At 41.0% G+C, this 17,367-nt stretch overlaps 1 protein-coding gene across 10 annotated transcripts in view; it reads right to left on the bottom strand.

Annotated features, from left to right (window-relative positions):
• The window catches only part of COMMD10 (COMM domain containing 10), a 160,515-nt gene that overhangs the window by 129,256 nt on the left and 13,892 nt on the right, over window positions 1-17,367 (bottom strand). The window lies entirely within an intron of this gene.

The following is a 17,367-nucleotide window of genomic DNA, read 5'->3' as shown; positions in this document are numbered from 1 at the left end:
ACCTAAAGTGATTTACAAACATTAGCAAATTATGCATCACAATATCCCATTGTAAGGGAGATATTACTACATAAGCCACAGAACTAGGGGGCTTTCAGGAACCAATTTCTCTGGCTATAGGAGAAGAGAAGAAAACTGAAGGGCAGTTACCCGCTGAGAGGTTTAATTAGCATAATTATCACCTGCTTCAAGTTAGTCTTATAAAGTTTTTTAACTCTATTTGGAATTTCTTTATGTTTTGTTCATAGAAATGCATTTTAAATTGGTTATGGAACTAAATATATTAAATGACATAAATCTTAGTTAATGCAGAGTTAAGGTTGTCCAGTGATAGCTTCTGCCCTTCCAGAATGTCAAATTCAGCAAAACTAAAACTTCTGAAAACAGGAAATACAGAATTAAGGTAAACGCCCACACAACCTTAGCTCTGCCCCCAGAGCCTCCAGTAGCCACTGGGAATGGTCTCCATATAGTCCAGATACATTCACATTTACGTGTAACTGTATTGGATAGGAGAGGAATAAGTTGGAGCTCCTAAGAAGAACTGTGATTGTGTACAGTAAGTGAAGTTACCGTCCATCAATTAAAGTGAAAAAGCACAGTGGGAATGTGTGTGTTATAGGCACTATGGGACATTGCTCAAAGAGGGCAGCATTAAGGTTGCATAGGAGTTACCTTAACTCTGTATTTCCTAATTTCCAAAAGTTTGAGTTTTGCTGAATTTGATATTCTGGAAAGGCATGAGCTGTCACTCAGCAACCTTAACGCTGCATTAACCAAGTTTTTTGCCATTTAATTTCCTAGCTTTTTAAAAAAGAAAGAGAAATGTTTGTTGGTAGGAGCTAATAGTCATTTCGATAGTTCTATTTCTCACCTAGGTTTGCAGCTGATATACTACTGTGGCTAGGTAATAATGAAAAGACCCAGCTTTTATACAGGGCTTTTCATCTTAGAATCATAGAATATCAGGGTTGGAAGGGACCCCAGAAGGTCATCTAGTCCAACCCCCTGCTCAAAGCAGGACCAATTCCCAGTTAAATCATCCCAGCCAGGGCTTTGTCAAGCCTGACCTTAAAAACCTCTAAGGAAGGAGATTCTACCACCTCCCTAGGTAACGCATTCCAGTGTTTCACCACCCTCTTAGTGAAAAAGTTTTTCCTAATATCCAATCTAAACCTTCCCCACTGCAACTTGAGACCATTACTCCTCATTCTGTCATCTGCTACCATTGAGAACAGTCTAGAGCCATCCTCTTTGGAACCCCCTTTCAGGTAGTTGAAAGCAGCTATCAAATCCCCCCTCATTCTTCTCTTCTGCAGGCTAAACAATCCCAGCTCCCTCAGCCTCTCCTCATAACTCATGTGTTCCAGTCCCCTAATCATTTTTGTTGCCCTTCGCTGGACTCTCTCCAATTTATCCACATCCTTCTTGAAGTGTGGGGCCCAAAACTGGACACAGTACTCCAGATGAGGCCTCACCAATGTCGAATAGAGGGGAACGATCACGTCCCTCGATCTGCTCGCTATGCCCCTACTTATACATCCCAAAATGCCATTGGCCTTCTTGGCAACAAGGGCACACTGCTGACTCATATCCAGCTTCTCGTCCACTGTCACCCCTAGGTCCTTTTCCGCAGAACTGCTGCCTAGCCATTCGGTCCCTAGTCTGTAGCTGTGCATTGGGTTCTTCCGTCCTAAGTGCAGGACCCTGCACTTATCCTTATTGAACCTCATCAGATTTCTTTTGGCCCAATCCTCCAATTTGTCTAGGTCTTTCTGTATCCTATCCCTCCCCTCCAGCGTATCTACCACTCCTCCCAGTTTAGTATCATCCGCAAATTTGCTGAGAGTGCAATCCACACCATCCTCCAGATCATTTATGAAGATATTGAACAAAACCGGCCCCAGGACCGACCCTTGGGGTACTCCACTTGATACCGGCTGCCAACTAGATATGGAGCCATTGATCACTACCCGTTGAGCCCGACAATCTAGCCAGCTTTCTACCCACCTTGTAGTGCATTCATCCAGCCCATACTTCCTTAACTTGTTGACAAGAATACTGTGGGAGACCGTGTCAAAAGCTTTGCTAAAGTCAAGAAACAATACATCCACTGCTTTCCCTTCATCCACAGAACCAGTAATCTCATCATAAAAGGCGATTAGATTAGTCAGGCATGACCTTCCCTTGGTGAATCCATGCTGGCTGTTCCTGATCACTTTCCTCTCATGCAAGTGCTTCAGGATTGATTCTTTGAGGACCTGCTCCATGATTTTTCCAGGGACTGAAGTGAGGCTGACTGGCCTGTAGTTCCCAGGATCCTCCTTCTTCCCTTTTTTAAAGATTGGCACTACATTAGCCTTTTTCCAGTCATCCGGGACTTCCCCGGTTCGCCACGAGTTTTCAAAGATAATGGCCAATGGCTCTGCAATCACAGCCGCCAATTCCTTCAGCACTCTCGGATGCAACTCGTCCGGCCCCATGGACTTGTGCACGTCCAGCTTTTCTAAATAGTCCCTAACCACCTCTATCTCCACAGAGGGCTGGCCATCTCTTCCCCATTTTGTGATGCCCAGCGCAGCAGTCTGGGAGCTGACCTTGTTAGTGAAAACAGAGGCAAAAAAAGCATTGAGTACATTAGCTTTTTCCACATCCTCTGTCACTAGGTTGCCTCCCTCATTCAGTAAGGGGCCCACACATTCCTTGGCTTTCTTCTTGTTGCCAACATACCTGAAGAAACCCTTCTTGTTACTCTTGACATCTCTGGCTAGCTGCAGCTCCAGGTGCGATTTGGCCCTCCTGATAACATTCCTACATGCCCGAGCAATATTTTTATACTCTTCCCCGGTCGTATGTCCAACCTTCCACTTCTTGTAAGCTTCTTTTTTATGTTTAAGATCCGCTAGGATTTCACCATTAAGCCAAGCTGGTCGCCTGCCATATTTACTATTCTTTCGACTCATCGGGATGGTTTGTCCCTTGAAGTATCAAGTAAAATCTTGAAGTATTTTACTTCATCATCCCCATTTTAAAGACGGGAAACTAAGGCACAGAGAAGGGAAGTCATTTGCCTAAGGTCACCTGGCAGGCCACTGGCAGAGCTAGGAATAATCCCAATACAGTAGTGATTTTAGTAGACCACATGGTTGCTATGCGACTCCTGAGTTTTCCTAACGTCTCCTGCACATTTTGTTACAGTGGAATGGGGATAGTGGTTATGCTTTGACATGCTTGCAATGTGTATTTGCTAACAGGGCTGTTGAGAGAACTCTCATCCATGGTCTAGGCCCCAAAACCTTGACAGTTTTACTACAGGATTGTTTCAGTAACTTTAAGAGTGTGAGAGACGACTGGTGGCTGCATGCTACCTTGGTTAAGTAGCCTCAGCTGCACATTGAGCTGGACTCCTCACTCCCACTACCTGCCCCCAGATGGAACAACATTAAGGGAGTCCAACATTTTCGTTTAAATTTTTTAGAACTGTAAGTGTCAATAGGGTTTTAGGGGGGGGGAGGGGGCTTGAGCCAAATGTTTGTTTTATTTTGAAAGGGACCTCTAGCGGTAAACTAAACATCATGTTGTGTTAGAAATGCAGATTTATGGTTTTTACTTCACTCCTAATTCACACTTATTCTGGAATATTGCAGACATCTTAGAACACACACAATAAATACTGCAACACAATAGTCTAAACAATGCAATAAAAGCCCTAACTTTATTTATATTGGTTTACTTTAAAATTACTTTGTTTTTGGTAAGATTCATGGGGGGGGGTATTTTAATATAGCTGTTTGAGAACAATATTTGATTAATATACTCTATGCTATCTGAAGCTTCAAATGGTTTGCCTATTTATTTTCTTGAAAGGGAGATAGAACATATATTTTGCCGTGGCTTTGCTTATTTGGAAGATGTTCAAAATTCTGAAATAGTAACTAACCTTTTGTGAGTGGTAACAAGGTTTCTGTACAATATTTATTTCCGAAATACTTTATTTCACAGTACTTGCCAACAATTAAGTGGTACAACTTTTAGGATTATTTTTCCAAAGGATAAAAAGACATTTCAATTTTTTTCATTTCTAATATAATATTTACTATAATGACCCAAAAAGGTTTGAACGATTTTCCAGTATCCACAATCTATTGTGGAGTTTTAATGTAATCTCAGAGGTAATTCCTTGGATTTAAAAAAAAAAATAGTCCTCTTAATTTATGAAAATAAATACATGCGTTCAGTTACTGTAGACTTTTGGCATCTTTTCACAGTTCCTCATCAGCATACTTTATACATTTATATATATAATACACACATTTATAGATATTCTACACACACACATTTATATGAAGAAAAGCTAGCTCCTCTCTCTCTAATTTGAAGATAAATATGGTGGACGTGTTATTTTGCTACATAATGTCTTACTGGTAGCACTAACATTTATCTAGTTTTAGCTCAACATTTTTATTTTAAAAAAATCACATTTTCAGGTGTCTGTAAACTAAGGAGGTATAACTAGAAGATGGGGGCGGGAGGAGGCAGTCAATATCACTAATACAAGTTAGTATTTATGGAACATCTGCCAGGGAAGGAGCAAGAAAGGACTGTGAAGGATGCTCAACTTGAGAGTGGTGGAACACTGGATGTCCATGACAAAGACACACTCAGGGTTGCAGCTGAGAGTGTGGAGAGCAGGGTCAGATGTGCCAATCAGAAACTGAGCTGGAGATGAAATCAGGGTAAATTCTTGGTAAGAAATGCAATTTGAGAGGAAGAGAAGGGGCGTTACGGCCGAAGAAAGAACTGGGTATGTGAGCAGACACTCAAAGCGGGCAGTGAAACATCTTATTTCACTTCCCCATATTGCTATGACAGTCTGTACCCCTCTGTTCACCCTTTCTACAAGACTATGTTAAATTCTATTCAAAGCATATTGTGTAAGATATATGAAAACTCATGATTTGCTGATCATTAGTATCCTGGTAAAATATGTGTGGCAACATTTGTATGTAAGGATATAAAATTCCACTGAATAATGTTAGCAAGACATGTTCCAATGTATTCTGGAGGGTAGTCACAAACAAGTCCCCCAGAAACAAAACGCTAGCCAACCCCTCAGCCAGGGTCAACAAGATCAAATGGACCATCACCTAATTAAGTGGCCATTCTTCGGCAGGAGAGAGAGGGTGGGCAAAAAGCTACAGTTTGTCAAAGCAGCAGATTAAACTCTGTCTCCTGAACATCACCTGGAGATGATTTTTGCACAAGAGAATCATCTCTCCCTCCTTGCTGTCTACCCAGCTGCAACACCTGAAGAACAAAAGAAGCAGCATTGTACTGGGGAAGGAGGGGGGAAATCCTGATTGAAAGAGGTTCAGGCAGCAGGACCACTGGAATATGTGGTGAGTGAGAGAGACCTTTGCTTTGTATTCACTTAGCTTGTTAAGTTAGGTGTTAGTTGTGTTTTACCTTTTATCTCCTTGTAACCAATTCTGACATACATACCTACCTCATTACATGTAAGCACTTAAAATCTATCTTTCCATAAATAATAATTTTGTTTTGTTGTTTAGACTGAAGTGTTTGGGAAACCAGATTTGTGCATATTATTTTCCATTAATAAATGACAGACTTTATATGAGCTTGTAACGTACAGGAGGGTGCTGGGCAGTACAAGATGCACATTTCTGGGGGAAAGTCTGAGACTGGGAGTTTGCTGATGTTGCCCTGTAATGTGATCATGAGTGGCTGGCTATAGCATTTAACTGGGAGTGATTTACAAACTAGAGGCTGTGTGTGAGCAGACCACAGGAGTGGTTGCCCTCATAGTAAAGCAAGGTAAAAAGCTCCCAGATTGGATAATTGAGGGGACATAGCCCAGACTGTACCCTCGGTAGTCACAATTTTCAACTCCAAGAGGTCAAAAAAATTGAGGCAAAATTCTGGGACCTGAGACAGGCTTAAAAATCATGCGATTTGAAAATAAAAATGTTGGAGTGAGGAGTGTGGCCTTCTCGTTTATGTATCAGGGGTAGCCGTGTTAGCCTGTATCCACATAAACAACAATGAGTCTGGTGGCACCTTAAAGACTAACAGATTTATTTGAGCATAAGCTTTTGTGGGTAAAAATCCCACTTCTTCAGATGCATCTTCTGCATCTGAAGAAGTGGGATTTTTACCCACAAAAGCTTATGCTCAAATAAATCTGTTAGTAACATGTATCTGAAGAAGTCGAATTTTTACCAATGAAAGCTTATGCTCAAATAAATCCGTTAGTCTTTAAGGTGCCACCGGACTCCTTGTTGTCTTCTCATTTATGAGCTTTTAGAGTCCATTCTGGTCACATGTTCAAGCTTTTCTCCATCACCATGAAGACTAAAAATTTACTTAAAAAAAAAAAAACTACAACATGAAATCTGGGTTTATCACCAAATCACCTGTCTCCAAGAGCTAGGGATTACATATTATGAGTAGGGCCTTACTAAATTCACAGCAATGAAAAACACATCACGAACCATGAAATCTAGTGCGTCTCCCGCCCATCCCCCGCAAGAAATCTGGTCATTTGTGTCCTTTTACCCTATACTATACAGATTTCACAGGGGAGACCAGCATTTCTCAAATTGGGGTCCTGACCAAAAGGGAGCTGCGAGGGGCGGAGGTATTTCAGGGGATCACAGTATTGCCACCCTCACTTCTGTGTTGACTTCAGAGCTGTGCAGCATACCATACCATGCTACCCTTACTTCTGTGCTGCTGCCGGCAGTAGTTCTGCCTTCTGAGCTGGGCTCCCAGCCAGCAGCCGCCATTCTCCAGCTGCTCAGCTCTGACGGCAGTGCCACCACAATCAGCAGCGCAGAAGTAAGAGTAGCAGTATCGCAACCCCACTATAATAACCTTGTGACCCCCACACACACACACACACCTCCTTTTGGGTTAGGACCCCTACAATTAGACCATCATGAAATTTCAGAATTAAATAGCTAAAATCATAACATTTACCATTTTTAAAATCATATGACAGTGAAATTGACCAAAATGGACCGTGAATTTGGTAGGGCTTCAATGATGAGTCTTGTGATAAAATCAAGCTGAGGTCAAGCAGAAAGTTTATACATTTCTGCAGCATGAACAGGATGCTGAAGTATCAGCTAAACCACCCACTGTTTCTCCTCCACGGATTTTCCACACTTTAGCACATATCTGCAGAGTAGAGGGTGCCAGCAGCATTTACCCCAGAGAAAGTAGTGGAGATAGTAGTGACAATAAATAAGCGGTACTGCTTAAACTGTAACAAAGGCTGCACATTTTAAGAGTGGCTGAAATCAACATTATCAGAATTTCTACAAAAGAAGAAGCTTAGATAATTATGTGACAACCGATCAGCTAAAGCTTTAGTATCAACATATTATGAATACCTTGATTATTACATTCAGATCCTTGTGATGTTTTTGAAAAAATGTACTACATTTAAAATTACTAGCTTTTCACTAAAATATAATACAAATTGCATCTCCCATTTGTGCAAGATTCCCTGATGTTCGGCATTTAAAATTACTAGCTTTTCACAAAAGGTAATACAAATTACACCTTTCATTTGTGCACGATTACAAACTATAAACTATGTAATAACTGTTAAAATAAATTTATTAAAATATCTAATAAATTGAAGATTTTGATATTATCTGATTCGGATTAGAATACATATATGCAAGCACAATTAAACCATATTAAGCCTATAACGCTGCTTTATATTCATAGAAAACCTAGACTCAGAAATGGTGTTGAATACCTTGTCATATACATCATTAGATCTCTGCACAAACAAACACTACTCCTGTTTACATATAAAAGGATTTGAATGCTGACTGGCTTTGTCCTGGTGTGACAAAGTAGAAAAATAATTTACATTTATCTCAGATAAATACATTGCAAATTCATCCTAATTACAAAATCAGAAAAGCATAGCCTTCTGGTCAGAATACTTGTGAGCAGGCAGCAGTAGTGCTAAATTGAGAGTGAGTGTTCTATAATTTGCTGTACCTGGAACAGTTTAAGAAGGTAACCTTTAGATCACACAAACTCTACCACGCTTAAAGCATACACGCATATATACTCCCAACAAAGTCCAGAGGATTACTTACACATGGATCTGGCTCATATTAAATCAGTATAAGTTTTTTGACAAGTTAGCTATCTAGTGGGAGTAGGACAGAATGGTACTTAAATTTAGCATGGAATGTAATACTGGTTGGTCAGAAACTTAAAGTAAACTAAGTTTGTGACAAAGGACAAAACCATAGGCATCTTTTGTAGCCTCCTTTGAAACAGCTAGATTACACAGTACTACTGCAACTACTGAGAAGAAAAGTGTATATCAAGAAAATTAAGGTACGGTATTAAATCTCTTATTGATCTAGCTCAGGGGTTGGCAACCTGCAGCACACGAGCCAATTTTTACCGGCATGCCGCTGCCAGCCGGGGTCCCGGCCGCCCGCCCCGCTCAGCCCACTGCCTGCCTGGGTGAATGGAACCCTAGACTGGCAGCAGGCCAAGCGGGGCCAGCGGCCGGGACCCCAGCTGGCAGGAGCCAACGGACGGAACCCCAGACTGGCGGCGGGCTGAGCCACTCAGCCCACCGCCGGGCTGAGCCACTCAGCCCACCGCCGGTCTGGAGTTCCGGCCACCGGCCCCGCTCAGCCCACTGACTGTCTGGAGTTCCGGCCGCTGGCCCAGCTCAGCCCACTGCCAGCCTGAGTGAACGGAATCCCCGGCCGGCAGTGGACTGAGTGGGGCCGGGACCCTGGATGGCAGGAATGGGTGGAACCCCAGACCAGCAGCGGGTGAGCCGCTACCGATCTGGGGTTCTGTCCGCCACCCAGCTCAGCCCCCTGACAGTCTGGGGTTCTGGCTGCCGGCCCCTTGCCAACCAGCATCCCAGCCATCTTCCCTGCCCAGCCTGTTACTGGCCTGGGATACCAGCCCCAGGCCCCACTCACCCTGCTGCTGGTCTGGGGTTCCAGCTGGGGTCCAGGCCTCCAGCCCTGCTCAGCCTTCCTGCCGGCTTAGGGTACCAGCAGCCAGCCCAGGGCTCTACTCCTGGCCTGAGCCCAGCGTTCTGCAGCCCTTATCAAAAATTACACTACAATTAGCTTTAAAACTTGAAAACTTAAAAACTTTGTATATTACAGTAATCGTTAAAAATGTATAATGTTAATAAATATATAGGTTTGATGAAAGAAAGTAGTTGTACTTATGTGCCTGTGCTTAATTTGTGTTTTTGATGATTTACCTTCTAAAAAAATCTTGCATGTCTCGCACCCCCAGAAAGGGCATCTCACAGCCCCAGGGGGTGCGTGCACCCCAGGTTAAGAACCACTACACTAAACTGATAAGATCTGCATTTTAATTTAATTTTAAATGAAGCTTCTTAAACATTTTAAAAACCTTGCTTACTTTACATACAACAATAGTTTAGTTATATAATATAGACTTATAGAGAGAGATCTTCTAAAAATGTTAAAATGCATTACCGGCACGCGAAACCTTAAATTAGAGTGAATAAATGAAGACTCGGCACACCACTTCTGAAAGGTTGCCGACTCCTGATCTAGTTTATAATGAGCCCATCAATCGGGTCAAATCAGCTTCCAATGATACAGTCACTGATTTTAAGCATGACTGAAAATAAATATTAATATCCATTTTATAAATTTAAATCTTGGCACAGATCTGAGGCTACCTTCTAACAGTAGTGACCTTTCTGGTATTAGCAATGTCTACTCAAGCCACTAAGATGGACTTTCATGCTTTCAGTTTCAGCCAGTTACTTACTAGGCTGTTAGTAAAGAAATCATTGATTCACATTTGTATAGAAGATATGTAAAATCCAAAGCTCGTTAACTATTGATGCAACTGCCATTTTAAGTCAATTACTCACATTTATAATTACTTTTCTCTACAGCTAGTTTAACAATTTGAAGATGTGCTGCAGCAGTGTGTCTCTGACTCTTCATTAGGGACATATTTTGCCTTTCCCCTAGTGAGTATACAAGGCATAACTGGGAGCATAAATAGTGTGATTCCAAGGCACATGGTAGGCAACATATGGGTCATCCCTACTAAAGGGTCCATACCTACTGTGTCTGGAAGCAATGTTCCACTGGGAGAGTCCTGTGTTCCAGAATGGAGGAGGTTTGTGGGAGGGACACATAAGGGCAGATCTGGAGAACATGCAATTACAGGTATGCGTACGCTGCAATTAGAGGTGTGATTGCAGCATGTGTACACACATACAAGCAAGCTCTGATCCAGCAATGGAGCTCTGGCAGCAAAGACTTCAGTACGGGTTAGCCACCCTGAGCAAATACCCAGAGGCCCAGATGAAGTCCATGCTGCCACAGCTTCACTACTATTGGTACTCAAACTGGCCAGATTAAGGCTAGTTTGGGTGTGCCTACATGTGCTGCAATCACATACCTTGACTGCAGTGCAGACAAACCTATGTGGCTCCATCAGCTATTTTCCCCACCCATGTACTACCTTGAAGCTGCAGCAGTGATTTGAGTACATCCTGGAGGACAAGGGAATGGAAGATACTTCCCTACGTGACTCTTTTTAGCATCAAGCTTAACACAGGCTATGCACTGAATCCAGGATTTGGCTTATTATAATTATTATATAGCAGTTGGTAAGGTTTTAGAGCATGTCGGCTAGGTCAAGTTCTTGGAATCTAATTAGACTCCTACCTTCTTAGTTGGACCACAAGCTGGAAACATTTCATAGATCAAGAAAGTCCAGGCCGGTGAGAAAACAGGTTATTGTTACTATTATCTATGTTTGATGATAGAAATTATGCATACTTCAGTACCTCTGTGGTGATACTGCAGAGGCTGAAGGTATTAGGTAATAAGCGGCAGGACAGTACTTTCTTGTAAACTCAGGAGCTAAAGTAACTTTGCAAAGATCACAATCAAATTACATTGGCCAAGTCTCCATGAGTAAAAACAACAACTTTAGTTTAACCATACAGTATAAATGTGTTTCTACTTTGGCATCAGCATATTAATAATCCCTTTTTCCTCAATCATAGACTTGAAAAATAGCCTTTGCTTAAATCAATCTATTAATTTTAAAGTTCCTAGGGCCAAAAAACTAACAATAGAAGGTATTACGCACAATGGCATATGGCTAAGATGCTATATTAATAAACTAAACTATATAAGGTATAAATTTTAGAGTACTCAAAAGTGTGCTAGACACATCACAACACAGATGAGTTGCACCAAAATGTGTGCAATATTGTTTCACATATGCCACAGTGACAGGGCAACCAACAATAGGGTGAACATGTGGAGGAAGTCAAGGGTTACAGCAATAACATCACACAAAGCAGCAGGGACATGTGTACAGTATAGTTGAACACATTTTTGTATAGCTTTTAGAAACTATGCATTTGAAATAAATGTCAAAAATGTCTTGGTTGATTCACTTCTTGGTGGTGTCATGGAAGAAGTGAGTATTAAAAAGCTATGTGAACACCAGGCAGAATAGTATCTGACAACTAAACTGATCTAACTAAGCAGCCGTAAACTGCAACAGAGCTGAGGCAGAATCAGGGAGCCTCAACTATCTCCTGGACAGTAGCCCTCTAAAGAAACCAGTGTAGTAAGCTGCATGCAGCAGAGACTAACACAGAGTTGTCTAGCACTATCTGCACTGCCCATTCAGTGGGACAACTCTGCACACTCTTTCCTACAGACTATTGAATGAATTTGTTCCCGATTAACTTAGAAAAGGCTTAGTCCTCCCAATGGCTACAAGCGCTGACAAAAAAAATCCCAATCCTTTAAAGCAGGGTTTTCAAAAATGAAATGAGAAACATTCAGTTTCTTGGCTTAAAAAAAGTTCGTTTTTGTTTTAGCTATGTTTCTTTAAAGGAACATACCAGTATATCCATTTTACTCAACCCAAGTGTATGACAGTTCAAAGATAAGCATTTCTCACAAAAAAATCTGAAATAAAAACTGTTTGTTTTCTAAATTGCTATTATTGATTTATATTTTATTAGGCTGGTGTGGGAAGATGGGTCATTGCTGGAAAACTGCAGGCAGGAAACAGGATTTAGAACCAGGAGACGGCAGTTATGTGGCACACGCCAAGATATTGTAACTTCTTTTAGCAGGTCTCATTAAAATAAAAGTCTTCCTTCTATAGACTAAAAGAGAACCTGCAGTTTAATAACCTCTTTAGTTTACTTGAGAGGATATCATGCCACTTTACCAATCCTAGGGGATATGCAGCGGCTGCCTATTGTATAAAAGATAGGTTTTAAAACCTTCTTATATGTTTCATGAGATTCTCTATTGAGTGCTATAAACACCTCTTTTCCTGGTCAGTTTTCCTCTTGATCATTACACAGTGAAATGACAAATGCCTTTGAGCTAGACCTTAAAAATATATGTTCAAGAAAAAAAAAGACAAGGAATTTATATGCAGATTTATAAAGCAACTGAAAAAAAAGACAGCTGGTAAGCCTCAACAGTAATGATTATACACGTGCATGCACGTACACAGGAAGATAAAAACCACATGAATAAAAATGGTGAATAAATAAAATGAGAAACTGACTGAGAAAAAGAAAGGCTAGTGATGGTTACAGAAAAAGCTATTATAGTATTTGTTTGTGCCAGAAAGAAGAGACAGAACAGCAACTATTCATGACTTTAAAGGAGAAAGTTATTTAGGAGGAACAATAAACTGATTGTCCTGACTCAAAAAAAATTAAAAAAAATAAAACCCAACCCAGGTTATTTATAAGTTAACTAATATGTAAAAGTGTTATTTGCTCAATCCCAAATACAACACAACCTGTGTCACCTAATTCCTAACTGTTTATAGACCAATTTAAAAAAAAAAATTCTTATGTTACAATCTTGGCTAAGCTCCCCATTTGGAGAGTCACCAGACTGCTGTATTAGACCTAACCTTGGATCCCTTATATTTTTAAACTTACTGAGACGGACACTGGCTTGGTGTCTAGTCTTTCAGGCACAACTCCCAGAGCACAGACTCCTGTGCCAGTACTCTTTCACATGTTGTGAAACCCCACAGCAGCAGCAGCTACACTTCTATTTCTAGTGCTCCAACTTAGTCAACCTGGTTCAGGGATGTCTGCCTAAACTGAAAAAATCACACCTTCTGCTCCAGTGTAGACACAGCCTATGAGTCTGGTTGTTTCCTCCTCCATGTTGCCTGGGTGCCAGCTATGGGGACACTGAGAGTCTACAGGAGAGTCTCTTCCCCGCCCCGCCACTCTCAGTTCTGTTGCCCAAAGTAATAGCAGACCATCAGGGCCAGGAGGAGCAATTGCAGGAAGAGTCCTTCTCAGGCTCTGCAGCCGCCAGGAGGAGCATGCTCACTCTGGGGGGATGGAACATCTGCAATTCAGTTGGTATGTAGGAGTTAGGAGGGCATGGAGCGTAATCAATGTAGCTGAAATCTTCAGAAGAGATAGCTGCCCAAACTCTGGGAAACCTCTATTGAGCATATAAAAACAGATTTTTCAGGGGCTTATAACTTGGCCAAAATTGGGCAAATTTTCGCTAGGATGGCAAAAGTACACCCCGGCACAAAGGCCACCCCTCTCCCAAATTTCAAGTTCCTGCTCATGGAAGAACTAGAGCTTCTCAGCGAAACAGATAATTTTTTTTTTCTAATATGGACAGAACAACATATTTTCCCCTAAACTCATTCCCAGAAACAGCTACGCTGTTTTAATTAAAACTTCAGTGGGGGCTGAAAACAAAGCAGACCCACAGCATGAAAAATTTCAACCCAAACAGTTTAAGTTTGGCAAAGTTTTTCTCAACTGAAAACATGGTCTATCTTAACTACAGGCATCACTATCTGTGCCATCTATTATAAAAAAAAAAGTTTACACAATTTAGGACTAAAGAGGAGAATGCAAATCCAAGAGTTTTTAATTAAGTGGATTGTTTGGGTAATTGAAGAAATTCCCTGTCAAGCACCTGGACACTGTTGAATCTAATTAAGCTATATCCAGTGCCGAGTGTATGAGTTTTTCATTTTTAGAAGCAATCCATAAACAGATTGTATAAAAAAGATTCATGAATATGAACAAACCCAAAAGCGGAAAAAAAACCCATGTTAAACGAAAGCATAGTTAAGTAACGCAACGGCAGTACATCTATCAAGAGAACACTATCTAGGAAGATGGGGAGAACATAACAAAGAAGGCAGATGGTAGTGACTAGGAGATTTAATTTTCAGAAACATGCAAGGTGAATGGGGATGTGTAGCAGACACATAAACCCTTATGTTTTATTCCCTCTGGAGGAGACACTATCATAACTGGACAAACTCTTGGCAGAAGCTGAACTGGAGCCAATTATTCTGATGTATATGTAAGAAACAATGACAGTCAGCAATGGAACAGAGGTCTTAAAATTAAGGTAAGAAGTCATTTAGAAAGTATCCACAAATTTTTTAAAAAATATATAGCAGTGTCAGTACTTCATGTACTGACTGACCCAGAGTAATCTTGAAAAACTTACTTTTCCTCATTATCATATTGCAAGACATTGCAATGCCAATCCATTGATGATGAATGATCAGCTACCACTAGGTGAGATATTGCAGCAAGCAGTCTGCTGAGGTGACAACCAGTATCAGAGTATGCTGGAAACTGAAGCCTATCTAGAGGAGTGAGGTAACTCCAAAATTACTATTAAAAATATTACAGTTTTGTAATGTTTCCAACACTTATACTATACATAACACAAGATTAAAGAGAAAACTTTACCACACCATGCAAAGTTTTAAAATCATTGGGCTTACCAAACCAACTTTACAGACAGTGGTGGTGGTCTCATCACAGATACAAAGCATCCAGAACTATCTAGCCTGAGCTAACTATCCACACCAATCTACAGTTTTTAGACCTATAGAAAGAAAACTGCATGTCTAATGTCCCATCAGCATGGAAGCATGTCCTCTGGAATGGTGGCCAAAGCATGAGTGGGCATATGAATGCTTAGCATATCTGACACATAAATACCTTGCAATGATGACTACAAAAGTGCCATGCAAATACCTGTTCTCACTTTCTGGTGACATTGTAAATAAGAAGTGGGCAGCATTATCTCCTGTAAATGTAAACAAACTTGTTTGTCTTAGCGATTAGCTGAACAAGACGCAGGACTAAACGGACTTGTAGGCTTTGAAGTTTTACATTGTTTTGTTTTTGAGTGCAGTTACGTAACAAAAAAATCTACATCTTTAAGTTGCGCTTTCACAATAAAGAGATTGCATTACGATACTTGTATGAGGTGACTTGAAAAATACTATTTCTTTTGTTTATCATTTTTACAGTGCAAATATTTGTAATCAAAAATAATATACACTTTGATTTCAATTACAATATAGAATATATATGAAAATGTACAAAAGCACCCAAAATATTTAATAAATTTCAATTGGTATTCTATTGTTTAACAGTGCGATTAAAAGCGATTGTTTTTTTGAGTTAATCACGTGAGTTAAATGCAATTAATCGTAAGCCCTAATATATATGAATACACATATATGCAAACACTCTGAAGTTAGGAAATTCCAGAATTTGGGTTGCCCGTGGGGAAGAGATTTCTGATAGTTAGATGGCTCTTTAAGGTAATGAAAAAAGACATAATGAGATCCGATGGTCGGAAGCTGAAGTTAGACAAATTTAGACTAGAAATATGACACACATTTTTAACATTGACAGTAATAAAGAATTGGAATGACTTAATCTAGGGATTCTTTGTCACTTTAAGCTTAAATAAAGTTTGGACATCATTTTAAAGGATATGCTATTGACAAAATGGAAATTACTGGTTAAGGATCCATGTCCTGTGTTGTGTAAGAAATCAGATGTAATGATCCTAATACTCCTTTCTAGCTTTAAAATCTATTAATTTTGCAAGGTGGAGCACACAAAGAAGTTCTGATATTTTAAGTGCAAAACTTCATAGTCCCTTTTCTCCTGTAACTTTTTAACTCGGATGAAGGAGTTAAAGGAAGAGAAACTTCAGAAAAACACCCACTGTCATGGGGCAGCTGCCCCTCACTGATAGCTAAGGGGTTAAAGCCACCCTGGGGAGGCTGCGCAGGAGGCAGCCAATAAGGAAAAGGCTTATAGTGCCAGCCAATCACTTTATTGGAACATCCAATCAGGGCCAGGCTGGCCCATATAAGAAGGGGCTGCTGAGCACAGGAGGCGGCAGTCACTCCCTGAAAGGCGAGGGAGGAGGACTGGCTGCTTAGAATGCTGGACAGAGCAGTGCTGGGCAGGGTCAGTAGAGTAGGAGAAAGCTCCAGGCTGACAGCTGCCAGACTACAGCCCTGATACAAGGGTGAAGAAGATGCTAGGGCTGCAGGAAAGTGGCCAAGGGAAGGAGACAGCGGAGTTGGAGGAGGGGCAGTACGTGGCTATCAGATATAGGGTCCCTGAGTCGAGACTCAGAGTAGCGGGTGGGCCAGGTTCCCCACACTTGCCACCTAAGGCAGTGGCTGGTGAATGGAATGCAGTTTGCCACTGAGATGAGCGGCTAGAATCGGGACTGCAGTTTGCCACTGAGGCAAGTGATTGGAGTAAAGTGAGAAAGGCCAAAAGCCATGTAGAGTTGGACCTTGCAAAGGGAATTAAAACCAACAGTAAAAGGTTCTATAGCCATATAAATAAGAAAAAAACAAAGAAAGAAAGAAGTGAGACCACTAAACACTGAGGAGGTTAAGGATAATCTAGGCATGGCCCAATATCTAAACAAATACTTTGCCTCAGTCTTTAATGAGGAGCTTAGGGATAATGGTAGGATGACAAATGGGAAGGAGGATATGGAGGTAGATATTACCACATCCGAGGTAGATGCCAGCACACACAGAGAGCTAGAGGAGAGCGCGCGTGCTTATCCACCCTAAGACAACCAGTAGCCTGGTGGTCAGGGAAAACCTCTGGGATGTGGGAGATGCAGGTTCAAGTCCCTGGTCTAAATCAGGTAGACTAATGAACTGAATCTCTCACAGCCCATCTGTGTGTCCTACCATGAGGCTATTCTGGGGAGGGTCTCTCTCTGGTTTTAACCAAAAATTCAATCCTGAACATAAGAAACTTTTCCTGATGCTTCCCCCTCCCACCCCCCAAAAAAGGTCAGTTTTGACAAATCACCATTTTCCAGGAAAAAAAATTTTGCTGAAAAATTCCCAACACAGCTCTATACCTCATGTCCTCTAACCCTCCCACCTAGACTCGCCCAGCCATATTCAAAACTTATTTTACTATAAGTCTGTAAATACTCAAGTTCAGCTTATTAA

Source organism: Lepidochelys kempii, chromosome 5 (assembly GCF_965140265.1).
Source record: "Lepidochelys kempii isolate rLepKem1 chromosome 5, rLepKem1.hap2, whole genome shotgun sequence".
NCBI classification, from domain to species: Eukaryota; Metazoa; Chordata; order Testudines; family Cheloniidae; genus Lepidochelys; species Lepidochelys kempii.
Note: the sequence above shows the minus strand (reverse complement) of the source record. Positions and strands in the feature narration are given on the sequence as shown.